Genomic DNA, 14,269 nt, shown 5'->3' on the forward strand with positions numbered 1-14,269 from the left:
GACTCAGAAGTCATGGGAGGGAATGAGGCCCTCAGAGTATCCCAGAGGACCTCAGGAAGTGCTCCCCCCTCTCCTCAAGCTCCCTGGTATGGAGAACTGCTTTGTCTTCATTCACTGTGTTGTCTGACTCAAAGCCCGTCTCCATGCTGTTGGCCTTTCTCTGGACACCCTTCAGTTAGAAAACATCCTTCCTAAATGTGGTGCCCCACAATGAACTACAGGCCTCCAGAACCCAGGTCTGACGAGGGCAGAGTACACATCCCTTCCAAAGCCTTACAAGAGATGACGTCCTCAGTGGAGTCCAACATGGTAGTGACTGGTCTGGCTCCCACCTCCAACAGCCGACACACAAGCGTGGAGCTTTAAAGTCTAATGAGAACCCCAGATCTTTCTCAGACAAGCTGCCGTCTAACCAGCCTCTATCATCTTGGAGCCGTGAAGTTGATCTTTTGACTTGACGTGCACCCCAACACAATCGAATCTTATTTGGTTTAGCCCAGTGCTCTGTCCTATCAAGACCTGATGCTTGACTGTGTCATCCAGAAGGGCAGGGATCCCTCCAAGCATCGGGCCATCTATACACTTGATAATCAGGCCTTCGAAGCCTTTATAGAAGACATCCATAAGAATGTTAAACCACACAGGACCAAACAGAGATCCTCGCGGTCCTGCCCTGGAGACCCCATTTCGAACGGATACCAAACCATTAGTGACTCCTCTTTGGGTCCAGCCACTCACCTAGTTCTAAGTCCATTTGCCTGTGGCATTACTTGGTCCACATGTGTTCATCCTTTCCATAAGAATATCATGAGATACATGATTAAAGGCTCTGATAATGCCTAGGGGAAGTGTATTTGGGACATGCCCCTCGCCTGCCCATCTAATAGCCCTGTCAGATCAGATGGGCGTGGCCCGACCTGCTCTTGACCAAGCCTGGCTGACTGTACTCACTGCTTCCTCTTCTGGGTGTCACTGAACCCTCCCTTGACTGATGCCAGGAATCAAGTCAAGATCACTGACCTGTAGTTTCCCGGTGCTATTCTCCTTCCTTTCAGGAGCCCTTCCCCAGCCCCCTCATCATCTGAGACCTTTCAGTCACTGACTGTTGTCCCAGATTTCTCTGTCTTTCTCTCTGTTTCTTGAAGCACCAAAGTATTCCATTCCATCCATGCACCACAGCACCACTCCAGAGGATCCGTGAGGAGGAGGCCGCCCCACACACGCACCACAGAGACACACTTTGGATGTGGCCAACGCGGGAGCTGGCCGTGCCCAACCATGCTCATAGGATGCTGAGCTGTTCTCTCTTTCCCTTTCTCCATCTCACACTCTCTCTTTTCTTTCCAGTGGGTGGAGGGAGGTGGGAGGGAGGGAAAAAAAGAAACAGATCCTTGACTGTTGCTTAGCACTGGTAGCTGCTAGTTCTCTCAGGCCCAGAGGGTGCAGCACACCTGGGCCAGGGAAGGGCAGTGACTCAGGGCGGGCAGGCAGCATTCTCAATCATCTGTCTCCTCACTGATTTTGCCAATTGAGTCCCTGCTGGTTATCGTTAAGCAGCACAAACGTCATCCCCCTTGGTCAAGAAGATGGAAGGTAAGGGGTGAGTGGCATAGCCTCCTCTCTGCAGCCCTCCATGTGCTGTGAGGGGAGACCATCTCTGATCCTCAATTCTCCCACTATGCCTATGATACAAAATGTTTAGTCCTCTTACACGTTCTGACAGCCCAAGCTTGTCCTGGGCATTACCAAGATTGGCACTGCTGTTATATTCAAGTCCTGCCACTCCTGTTCTCTGCCAGCCCCAGCCCCCTCTTCTCAGCTCAGCCAGCTCCTCTGTCTCTAGGGATGGCCCCCAGACTCTGCTGAGCTCCCAGGATTCTGTCTTCTTCCTTCTCCTCCTCTCCCATGGGAGACTTGTCCATTCTCCAACATCCTGAGCCACACACATGGCATATTTAACCTTTAGCTTTTGCATGAATAGCTAGATCCTCCATGCTACCAGAATGGCTTCTTATTGTCCTCCAACAATCTAACAAGCATTTATTAAGCACCCACTATATGCAAGTTACTCAGCTAGGTACTGGGAATGTAAAAATTAACCTTTAAAGAGCCCTGCCTTCAAGGAGAAGGGCTCCTTTCTATCTCCCAAAGATGCATGGACAGTAACCAGCCCACTTGTGGTCTTCTCTGTCCTGGCCACACATGGCCTTCTCTCTGTGGCTCCCTTGTAGTCTTCCCTGTCTGGCCACACATGGCCTCCTCTCTGTGGCTCCCTTGTGGCCTTCCCTCTTCTGGCCATGTGGCTCATTCATGGCCCCCTCTCTGTGCCTTCCTCATAGCATTTCTTCTTCAGTTCCCATACCCCCATCCCTACAATGCAGGGTCCCTTGCTCTCTCCAAGATGTGGCCCAGGCACCACCTTGGGTATGGAGCCTTCCTCGATTCTCTCCCAAGGACCCTGTATCTAACTACATTGTGTATGTCTGCATTTATTCATTCTCTCTGCATTTTACATAGACTTGCCATCTCCCTCTCATTGGGAGAAAGGATACTTTCATTCTTTGTTCTTCTATTCCCACTCTCTGGCACAGGGCCTGACACATGATAGGCCCTTGTTGAACTTTGCACTGACCACACAGGACTCCAGGGGACCGTGATGAAAGCTGCTCCCCACCTCTTAACAGAAGCGAAGGACTCAGGGTACAGACCGATACATTTTTGGATATGGCCAATGAATGGATCTGCTTTGCTTGATTCTGCATATTTGTTACAAAAATTCTGGTTTTCTTTCCTTTTTTCAATAGAGGAGATAAGAAGGAGAAAAATAGGTTTCTATTTGTTCAAAGAAAACAAAACTTACATTTTGAGCTGATACTATTTCATCCCTTGAATAGAAGGTCTGGAGTCTAGAGTTGTGATTTCCCTTGTACAAGGAACTCCAAGGGAGGAAACTGCCTCCACCAGTGCAGGCTGGCACTCTCCCTGCACCTGGGAGTCTTGGCATTGCCTAGAGAAGTAGCAGCTGAAATGATTTACCCAGAATCACCCAGCCAGGACAGTCAGAGTCAGGCACATTCCTAGCCCCAAGGCCTCTCTCTAGCAATGAATACATCCACCCAGAAGGCCTTCCCAAGGACACCTGCTCACAAGAAGTTAAATCAATAAGAGGGAAAGTCGTGTTGTTAACCAGAGTGAGAGTAGATGCATCTCCTAGTTCATCAGTGACCAAATCAAGGGAGAAGGTGGCCCTCCACAACACCATCGACCCAACAGAAAGTGGAAACTCCCTTAGGTTTTTTGGGCAAATGGATCTTTGCCAAGGTTGTGTGCCAACACAAATATTGATCTCTGTGTTTGGGAATTCTGAAAACCCTAACAGAAGGGAAGTGTTTGCATTCCAGTAGGACTGCAAACTATAAAAAGGGAATTGGAGACGGCTTGAAGAGGAAAGACTTGCTCGGTTTACCAGGAGGAATTCTGTGGGTAAGATCTCTCTGTCTCTGTTTCCCTCCCTTTACATCTCCCTCTTCTTCCCCTGTCTCTGTCTCTCTCTGTCTGCCTTTCTCTCTCTCTCTCTCTCTCTTCCCCTCTCTCCATCTCCCCCCCTTTATCTCTCTCTCCCTCCCTCCCTCCTTCCCTCTCTCCCTCTTCTCTCTCTCCCTCCCTCCCTCTCTCCATGTATCTCTCTCCCTCCCTCTCTCTCTCTGTCTCTCTCTCTCCCTCCCTCCCTCTCTCTCTATGTCTCTCTCTCTCTCTCTCTCTCTCTCTCTCTCTCTCTCTCTCTCTCCCTCCCTCCCTCCCTCCCTCTTCTCTCTCTCTCCCTCCCCCTTCTCTCTCTCTCCCTCCCCCTCCCTCCTTCCCTTCCTCTCTCCCTCTCCCTCTCCCTGCCCCCACCCCAAAGAGGAATGTTAGTCTATCAGTAGAAAGGCCTCTCGGATAGGTCTGGCTAACAAGCAGGGCAGAGAGAATGGGACAAGATGCCTTGGATGTTCCTTCCAGCTCTGAAATTCTGGGGCAGAGTCCCTCGGGGGAAGCCCCTCATAGGCAGGGATAGCCTTTACCTCACCTTTCCCAGGGCTCAGTCCAGGGGCTGGCAAAAAGCAGGCACTTCAGGAATGCTTGTGGTTGGCTGTGGCCATGGTCATCCCACTGGATCACTAACTGGGCAGAGCCCACTGTCCATCTCCCCGGGGCAGCTGGCGGGCAAAAGCAAGAGCAGCCCGGCAGGGCATGACCAGAGCATCTCTGGGTGTAGGCACAGGAAGATGGCAAAGAGGAGTCCCTCGACCTAACACATCCCAACTCCCAGGGATTCAAATGGATGTATGAGAGGAGGGAACCTTGTCCTAGATGAGCTCCCAATGTCCTGGGAAATGTCTCCGACGCGATGGCATCTGTGTTATTCATTCATGGTCCAAAGTGTGTGGCCCACGTGGGCAGAAGGCACCACTGAGCACAGGATCCCAGGATTCAAGCACGACTGGGAGCCACAACACAGAGCCGCGATGGCTCCGGCCCCGGCTCCAGAAGGCACCCGTCCTCTTCATGAAGTCTGGTGACAGACTTGTAGCCCAGTGCCAGGCCCCATCCGGCCAACAGAACAGCAGCAGCCAAGGAAAACATCCCTCACTCAGACCAAGACTCAGGGAGGTCTTAGCCTCCCAGCCCCAGGTATTAAGTACTGATGGTTCATTCCCAGGGCTCAGCAGGGAGACAAAGGGAACAGCCCCCACCCTCAGCAAACTTCTATTCTCCTGAGGGGATACGGCCTGTAAGAAAAGAGGAGGAGAGAAAGACTAACCAGGGTCAGGCTTCCCGGGGCACTTGGGCCCTGAGAGGGGCCCTGAAAGGGGAGATAAGGAAGAAGTGTGTCCAGAACCAGGGAGGCCAGAGATGAAGAAGCACATCTGGGGAATGGCTCAAACACATAGCTCATGAAGAGTGAGAAAGGTAGGGGAGAACCAGAGGCCCAGAGGTGCCAAGCTTAAGTGTGTGCATGTTATCAGAGGCCCAGGTGCCAAGCTAAAGCATGTGCATGTTACCAGAGGCCCAGAGGTGCCAAGCTAAAGCGCGTGTGTGTTACCAGAGGCCCACAAGTACCAAGCTAAGGTGCATGTGTGTTCTCTCGAGGCAATGGGAAAACACAGATGGCTTGGAGCCCCAGATACAGGAGGATAACTTTGTCAGCCATAACGAGGAGGGGCTGGAGAGGGCAGAAAATCAGAGGCAGAGAGACCAATTGAAGGCTGTTGCAGCAGTCCAGGTAAGAGGCTCAGGTGGGCCTGAGCTAGGCTGTAGGCTGGGGAAGGAAACAGAAGGGGATGGACACAAGAGATGGCATGATGTAGCATCAACAGGGCTCAGTGAGTGTTGGCTGCGAGTGCAAAGGCCTCAAGGATGAGCCTGAAGTTATAAATGTTGGTAACCAGAAGGGCATGAGGAAATCTGGAAGAGAGACAAGGCTAGCCCAATGATAAGCAGGTCTGCTATTTCGGACACGTGCGAGGCATGGAGGGGCACAGAGGGTGAGTCCTGGACACAGAGTCAAGAGCACTTGGCCACTTGTGGCCCTGGGCACACCACCTCACCTCTCTGTGCCTCAGTTTCCTTATATGTAAAATGAGATAATAATTGCACGCACTTCTCAGGGTTACCGTGAGGACCAAATGAGAGAGCTGGCTCTGCCCATGCCCCAGGTTCCCTGGCCAGCCCCTTCCCCACTGGCTGCACTTTCATTCACCCTTCTGGGCCACTGGTCAGGGTTGGGCAGTTGGAAAACTCCTTGCTCCCCATGGCCTTCCTGCATCCCTCAGTAACTGCTTTATCTGGCCTCTCACAGCTCAGGTGAAAGCAAAAGCCAGGGTGGGATTTCTAGAAAATTGGTACTGGGTGAATGACACAATCACCAGCTTGATTGTTACCTGAAGCAGCAAGCTGGCAAACCAAGCATCTGCATCCACTGCTGCAATATGACAAGTCAGAGGGGGAGGGAGCCAGGAGGCTCAGTTCAGAAGGAGTCCTCAGTGCCAGATATAGGAGGGGGCAGATATAGGAGGCCCTAATCAGACCCAGATGTGGTGGGAAAAGTCTCGGGTCCCTTCTCGGAACCTGATGAAGCAAAGCTCAGGGAGGGGTTCCTTGGGACCAAGGCATCACAAGGAGAGTGGCCCAAGGTCCCTCCCGCCGGTGCAGAGCCCATTCCCTCCAAAGAAGCTGGCTTCCTGTGCCCATCACGGAGCTAAGGGTGGGAAAGAACAAATGTCTGTTGGGCTGACAGCTCCTCTGGGCATTAAGCCCACTTGGCCGAAGGGACGCCATATTGGAGTCCTTGCCTCCTCCCAGGACATCGAGCTGTAACCACACAATATGCAGTGGGTTGTCATCCTAGAAAGCTCTTCTTCTTGGAGGTTCATACCCTGGGAGCTATGGCAGAGAGGCCCAGGAGTCTCTTCCTCCAGGAGCTCCATCCTCTCCCCAACTCCATACTGACTCACCACTCAGCTCCTCAACGTACTATCCTCCCATGACCTGCTCCTCCACCCCACCCTTGATCACCCACCAATGAACCACCTCCATGTTCAAGAATTTTGAAACCCCCTGACCTGCCTCTCATCGGCTGAATCTTCCCCTCTCCCTCTCCCTTTTCTGACATCACCCTACTCAGCAGCCTCACTGCAACCTTCAGCCACTCGACCCCTCAGTTCTCTCCAGGCCATCTCTCCCACCCTAGTAGCTCTCTCCTGTTTTCCCATCTTGGCCCCTTGAAGAACCAATTCAACTCTACTCTGTCTTCTTTCCACTGGGCTAAGGGGTTTGCAGGAAGCGGGTGAGTCTGGCAGTGGGAGCTTCTGCCTGCAGGAGCCTGGCGATGGGAGCTTCTGCCTGCAGGCGCCCGGCGGTGGGAGCTTCAGCCTACCATGGCCATGAGGGGGAGGGATAAGGAGGAAGGGTGTTCTGGGAGTGGCAGCCTTGATCACCTGGTGCTGCAGAGGCTCTGTGTTAGCTGGTGTTAGCCTGTGTTCTGAGAATGTCTGGTTCAAATGAGTAATACAGATGTTCCAACAGAGGACACTTGTTCTGTTGTGGCTGGGCCGTTTTTCAGGCATGTCCGACTCTCAGGGACCCCATTTGGGGTTTCCTTGGCAGAGATGCTGGCCTGGTTTGCCATTTCCTTCTTCAGCTCATTTTACAGATGAAGACATGGAGGCCAACAGGGTGAAATGACTTGTCCAGGGTTGTATAGCTAGTGAGTGTCTGAAGAAGATTTGAACTCAGGTCTTCCTGCCTCCAGGCCTGGCACCACCTAGCTATCCCCATCAAAGCAGAACAATGCCCAAATGTACCACAGAACACTTCCATGACAAAGGTGACTTTGCCAGCCTTGTCAACCAGCAGATGAGCAGCATGAACTCCCCAAGTTGACCACAAGGTGGGAGTGTTTGGCCACAAAAGGGGGCATTGGGCTGACTAAAACGAAGCACGGGGTGGGGGGGTATGGGGGGGGGTGTTCTGTCTTTTTTAAATGTCCCCATCACAGACAACTGTGAACAATGAGAAGGCTTTCAGGGAGGAAGCCCTGCATGGGTAAGCCCAGGTCAGAGCGCCCTTCCCTCTCAAGGTGAGTGTCCACCCTGTGAATCTTTAAACATTCCTGCCCTCCCCCAAGTGTGAATCTGCCCAAAACAAAGAGCTGATGCTGGGAAAGCGCTTAGCACAAGGTGGCACACAGTAGGGCCTTAATCAACTCTCGCTCCCCTTCCCTTTTCCCTAGTGACCAGATACCCAACCAGTGCAGGAAACAGAGACACAAATAGTGCGGGAGGCCCACAGGCTCCAGGTGTCCTCTGGGACAGCCCACAATCCCTGGGAAGGGGGGCATCTCCAAAGCCTGGTGAGGCCTCACCCAAAGAAACACATTCACACATTCACATCTTCATAGGCTGCCTCAGGTGTTCCAAGACCACTGGGAGCGGGGAGGAAAAAGCCCCTTGGTGGGGACCCCAATGACCAATCAATCAGACAAGAAAGAGCCAGAGGACACTGAGCCACAGATCCAAGAGGCAGCGTATGGAGGGGCCTGGGAGACCTAGACCAGCGAGAGGCAAAGGTAAGGAGGGGACGCTCAGACATGGGGAGAGAAGGGGCACCGCAGGGCAAAAGCTTAGCCCGGAGAGCAATGAAGAGGCACTGCCCAAAAGGCAGGCTGGGCCAGGCCCTCAAGCGCTACAGAAAAGCCGAGCCCTGACGCTTCTGGGGAGGGGGGGCAATCAGGCTTGTGTCTGGGGAGATAGCTGGGAGCTCCTGGAGAATGGCAGGGAGGCTGAGCTCAGTAAGAGGCCTCAGGAAGAATGCAGACCGAGCCAGCCACCATCTGAGAGCCGCCATGCTCAGAGCCCGTGGCTTCCAGTGTGGCAGAGCTGGTGGAAGTGGGGCAAGGCAGGAGCAGGGAGGTGTAAATGGAGCTAGGGATGATGAGGAGAAAAAGCCCAGCCGAGCACTGAGGGGCATGCAGGCCAATGCCAATGCCCGCGGGGCAGGTTTGAGGACCTCCCTGCCCCCCCCCCCCCCGCTCACCACTGGACACCTTCATGCAGGTGCCCCTGAGCATTCTGGGTAGGAAGGGCCCCTCTCTTCTGGCCCCTTTTGAGAAGTCCCCCAGAAAGGTGGAAATTTTGAGGTTTGTTCCCCCACATCAGCCTCAGGAAAAAGGGGAACGGGGTCTGACACAAGTGTTCTGGCCCTTTAAAAGTTCAAGAGGCCTTGTTTCTGGGTAATTTCATGATTTTGCTGAGCTGGCTGGCATGTTGGGGCACTCCCGAATGCCAAAGACCCCTCACAGCAGGAGGCTCACAGCCTCTATGCCCTTAGAAGAGCAGGCGTTCCTGAGGGCAGCAACCAATTGAGTGGCTGACGATGGCCGAGAGAATGAGTGTCTTGATGAGGGTCCCCCCAAGTCCTGCTCAGAGACTTCTCCATATGCACAGCACACTCCCAAAGTCAATGAGCAGGAAGGTGTACAGCCAGCCTGGCTGGGGAGGAGAAGTAGAAAAGGGGAAACACCTTAGTCCCAATCCCATGATTAGTTACTTCAGCACGACCTGAACTGTCACTGTGAGAACGAGCTGATGAGGCAGACAGATGAGATGGAGCCTTTAGAGCCTCTGCGAGGCTCCCTCTGGTCTCCCTCCACCAAGAGATCATACACAGACTGATGAGGGGATGCCCAAGGGCTCTCAGAGAGCATCCACTCTAATGGGAGGGCAGAAAATACACACCCAGGATCCAGCCGGACCATCTCGGACAGGAATAGTGCTGGCAACTGAGGGATGAGGCTGAAGAACGGCTTCTGGGGAGGGGGCTCCCTGCCTGGGGCTAAAGGAAGCAGCCAGGGTCAAGCCAGAATGGGAAGGTGGAGGAAGTGGAAGCCGACCAGACTGGCTGGACTGGGATGGAGGCCGGAGCCGGACTGGGGAAGGCTTTCTTACCCAGCCGAGGACTCTGTCTTTGACCTTAGAGGCAGCAGGGAGGCACCAGTCAGACTTAACGCTGCATAAAGGATGGCTACAACACCCATCCTCTCCAGTGGAAGCCAACAACACACAACTACAGAAGGACAAACAACAACAAGAACAGGCTGAAGCACCAATGCAGAGAACTGTAATACGGCGCAGAATCTGGGAGGGATGGTTTTACCTAACCTGGTGCCTGGCACACTACGTGGCCTTCAGAACTGCTCACTGATGGAAGAGAAACATGTCTTGATTCAAGAGGCACCAAACAGAGGGACACCAATGCCTGGAAGGGCAAAGTTCAAGTTGCTGGAGCTGCAGGAGGAAGAAGAGGGCATGCTCATCAGAGGGCACAGTTTGAGCAAAGGTCTGGAGGTGTGAGAGCATAGGGTGTGCAGTGGGGATCCCAGTCACCTGTTCAGGTAGCATGCCGAGTTCCCGAAGGAAACCAGTACCAGGTTAAGGGCCCTTTCAAAGGCTGAAATTCTGGAATATCACAAAGGCCTGAAAGTAGGGTCTTGCAGGCAAGCCAGTAAGCAAGGTTATCTTGGTCATGGGATCAGTGATGGATGGGTCAGGCCAGAAGACCTGGAAAAGGCAGGAGGCAGTTAATGAGGGGATGCACAAGGAATGAGATGGAAGAGGAGCCTCAGACATCGGGAGATGACCTTGGCCCAGGCCAGACGACCAGCAGCTCCTTCCTGCTGGCTTAGGGTAGGACAAACAGGCCCCATGGTATGCAAACCTTGGTTCTGAATTGCTTCACTCTACTCTGCTCCCTCCAGCCCCAGGACACACACAGACTATCAGGATGAAGTGCTGGAGGACCACGTAAGGGGATGGGTCAGGACCACTGGGAGCTTGGCTCAGTCTCCTGTCTAAGGGCCCAGGAAGCCACTGAACCTGAGAAGGGAGGTACCATTTTCCTCTGACCGTTCTGCTGACCTGTTCTGTGACCTCCAAGTGTCCAGCGGGGTAAACTTGCTAGCATGCCTGTTCCAATGATAACCATCTGCCCCTCCCCAGTAAAGTCAAGTTCTAACAGGGTGAGAAAGTGATTGGTTTTCAGGAGAGACTCCGGTGACAAAGAAGCAGAGCCAAGGAAGGCTCTCATCATGTGACTACACTTCCAAAATGAGGCCCGCGCTGCCTCTAGAAACTCTCGGCTCCGCACACGATAAAATCTGGGAAACACGAATTCTCCAAACTGCTCCCTAAGGTTCCAAACAATAAGCTTCCATGGGCTTTAAAGCCATCCAGCATTTCCTGACTGGCTGACATCGGGGAATATGGATGCCGAAGTTCAGGCAAGTGGGATAGAAAAGGGATCGTAGTGATTGCATCATCCCAGCCCCAAACGCACGGCTTCTATTGGATGCTGCAGGCTTTGGGGGCCCCTCAAAACCAAGTGAGCTCTGGACTTCCTGCCGTAGTGGACAGATATCATTTGTGAATGAGCATACGATTATAGACACACACATATTTGTGTGTGCTCAAAAATGGATGACTGACGATTTGGCCCACGACCAAATACATCTGGGCACAGAGTAGTTGGGGACTTGCATGGTGGCCCCCCAGGTGGGAGGGTCAAGACTGTGAGAACTGTCCCTGCTCACTCTTCTCTTGATTTAAGCTTCTTACCCCAAACAAAAGCGATTTCACAGTTTGTTTTAAATTAAGTTCCCTTACCTGAAAGATTGCTTGGACCTCCAGTTCCAAGGAGGTGGCCCCCTGCGCTAGGAGGGGACTCAGAAGGAGAGATGGGCCACTCCTTTGGGCCGCTCCCCTCAGTCAGTCACCTCAGAACCAAACGTGGAAAGCTTTACTCTGTGGAACCAAAGAAAGAGATGACCTTTAATAACTTAATAATATCCATTTAACGTTGAGACCATTTTCACACCTGTTGATGTCAAGTTCATTTCCTAAGAATTGGCTATGGCCAGAGAGGCCTCAGAGAAGACACTCTCCCCTTGGAAGTGGTTCCTGACAAAAGGTAGGTACACACCCATAACCAGCATCCCAAGGTCTCCAAGTTTTAGGTGTTTGCTTCCAAACCTGGGACCATAAATAAACAGTGACACACCCAACAGAGAAGGGCATCTGCCCAGAGGGAGCGGGGTGCTGGTCACCACTGCTGCCCTTACAGTATTCTGACAGCAGCTGCCACAGGTCCTGTGCCAACCCCACGCTTCTATTGGCACGGCTGCATCTCTGCTCCTGAGGATGCCAGAGACACCCCCAGATCCAACACATCCAACAAGGAGGACCGATGCCTGGCCACCTCCCAACAGCCCTGTTCCTGGCCAGGGCACCGCCATCATTCCAGGCACCCGGGGTTCACAGCCTCTGTTCCTCCTCGCCTGTGCCCTCTCTGGACAGCCCCCCTCCCAACAACTGGCGGCCTGCTCTGGCCGACCTGCTTAAAGGCCCTTCCTGTCTTTCCGTATCGATCTCACATTCCTCCCACTCTCTCACAACCAGGCCTCCTTCAAGGCCTAGGTCAAGTGCCCTGCCCAATGTCAGAGGGCTCTTGAGTCGGTGGCCAGATCACCCTCTCTTTACACTGACTGTATCTTGTCTTGGCTTCTCTGGGGACAGGGTTGCCCTGCCCTGCCCCTAAGGCTAGAATTCCTCAAGGACATCCACCCTGTGCCACGGGCTGGCAGAGGAGGCACTGGGGGGGGGGGCAGGGTGCTCAGACTCTGCCGCAGGACGTGCCTTCCACAAACTTTCTTCACTGCAGCAACATACCAACTCTAGTCACCCAACACCAAGATCCTGAGCCTGGTGACCAACTATCTAAGAATGGGGAAAATGCTGGATGGGCCTCGCAGGAGGCAAAGAAGGAGGCAGCGAAGGGGAGGACACATAAGCACCCACCAGAGACTACAAGGGGTGAAGGCAAAGGAAGCTCCCCATGGGCCTAAATAAGGGCCACTGGACAGTGGCCCTGGACAAACACCCCCCGCCAATTGACAGAGCCCAGGGAAATGAGCACTCGGAGGCTCCTGGTGCAGTGAAGGAGGCTAGCCTCAAGGCCCAATGGAAGCTGTGCGGATCTCTACCATATATTTCACATGAATGGAGTCACAACTGGCATAAATTGTGAAGAAGGCAAACTTCATGGTCTAAGGTGGTGCAGTTCATAGAGTGCTCGGCCCGGAATCAGGAAGACTCTTTTCCTGAGTTCCAATCTGACCTCAGACATATCCTAGTTGTGTGACCCTGGGCAAGTCTCTTCACCCTTTTGGCCTCCATTTCTTCATCTGTAAAACAAGCCGAAGAAGGAAATGGCAAACCAGGCCAGCATCTCTGCCAAGAAAACCCCAAATGGGGTCCCCGAGAGTCAGACGCGACTGAAAAAGGACTCGACACCCCTTGACTCAGCCCTCCTCCTCATCATGGTCTCGCAATGCTCCCTTCCCCTCATGGCCATGGGAGGCAGAAGCTTCTGCTGCCAGGCTCCTGCAGGCAGAAGCTCCCATCACCAGGCTTACCTGCTTCCTGCAAACACCTCAGCCCAGCAGAAAGGAGCAATGTCAACATTCTCTTGAATGGTTCAGACCCCTGGGATTAGGGGTCTCATGGGAGTAAGACCAGTGGCGTCCCACCTCCTTTCAAAGTGGTAAGAGGAGCAGCCAGTGTGAGGGTCCAGCTGGCATAGCCCCCTCTGACACTGAGGGAGGGGAGTTCTGGGGGTCCCTTCTCAGAATTCTGCTCTGAAATGCATAAGATGAAATTCACCGAGGCAGAAAGGAAGCCAACTCTATTGACACAGAGCTACCCAAATGGAACTTTTCAAAGGCCACGAGCCGCAAGGAAGACGCCCGGAGGATCATCTCCATGCTCCAACCTGGACACACTTCCTCTGTCCCTTCTACTGGAGTCATCTCCAGCTGTGACTCCAGCTGTGAAAGGCGGCCTGGCACAGAGGCAAGAGGACGTGGGCAACCGCTCAGACAGGAGCTGGGCAGTGGGAAGGAGAGAGGGGGCCGGTCTGAGGGGCCACAGAGGCAGCATCCATTGGCACCAGACAGAGCAAAGAGCTGGGAAAATGGGAGTGTTTTCCTGGAAATCAGCTGGAAAGGTTAGTCAAGCTTGGCGGGGGTGGGAGGGACCACAGCAGAAAGATTCCATAATCTTTAAAAAGCCTGCCCAGCCACCAGCCTCTGACTGCACAAAAGAAGCAGTCACTTCCATTTCACAATGTAGAAGTCAATGGCGCAGACAAATGGATAACTGCAGATGAAAGGGCTGAGCAGCGAGCGGAGGCCTTGCCTCTTTTCTGGGCACTCACTTCTAGTCCTCCCATGCCTACAGGGCACATGGGAGAAGACAAGACAAAAGAGGAACTAGGAAGGGTCATTGACTGCCTGCATGTGTCCCAGGGCCTAAAGACGTCCTGCCCTGGCTGCCTTTCAAGGGCGCAGTGGTCAGCACACAAGGAGCGACCTTTTTAAAACCACTGCTGTCTTGACAAAATGTAAAATCGATGTCTACTGGACTAATGCCATCTATTTTCTAAATAGAGGGGATCTTTAGATCCCTGTCTAATTAGCATGGGCAAGCCTTGATGATCCGACAAATTCTGCTTCCCGGGCCCGTACTCCAAATGTCCTTGAGCCTCCGGCTAGTCTGGCTGTGGCTGGCCAGATTACCTCACTGACTGCTTCCTGAAACCTGCCCAAAATGGTCTAAAATGTGTTGGAAAACTTGGCAATAAACGAGACAGAGAATTGTATATGTGGAAAACTCTGTTC

General features: G+C 53.1%; 1 protein-coding gene across 3 annotated transcripts in view; it reads right to left on the minus strand.

The window, feature by feature from the left end:
* The window catches only part of ADARB1 (adenosine deaminase RNA specific B1), a 179,560-nt gene that overhangs the window by 108,471 nt on the left and 56,820 nt on the right, over positions 1-14,269 (minus strand). For 2 of the 3 annotated variants that reach the window (XM_044001601.1, XM_044001600.1), the window contains exon 2: positions 11,199-11,336. The exons of the other annotated variant lie outside the window; for it this stretch is intronic. The gene's annotated coding sequence lies outside the window, so the exon portion shown is untranslated. The remainder of the gene's footprint in view (positions 1-11,198; positions 11,337-14,269) is intronic. 3 annotated transcript variants of the gene reach the window in all.

The sequence above is a fragment of the Dromiciops gliroides genome, chromosome 4 (genome assembly GCF_019393635.1).
Source record: "Dromiciops gliroides isolate mDroGli1 chromosome 4, mDroGli1.pri, whole genome shotgun sequence".
NCBI lineage: Eukaryota > Metazoa > Chordata > Mammalia > Microbiotheria > Microbiotheriidae > Dromiciops > Dromiciops gliroides.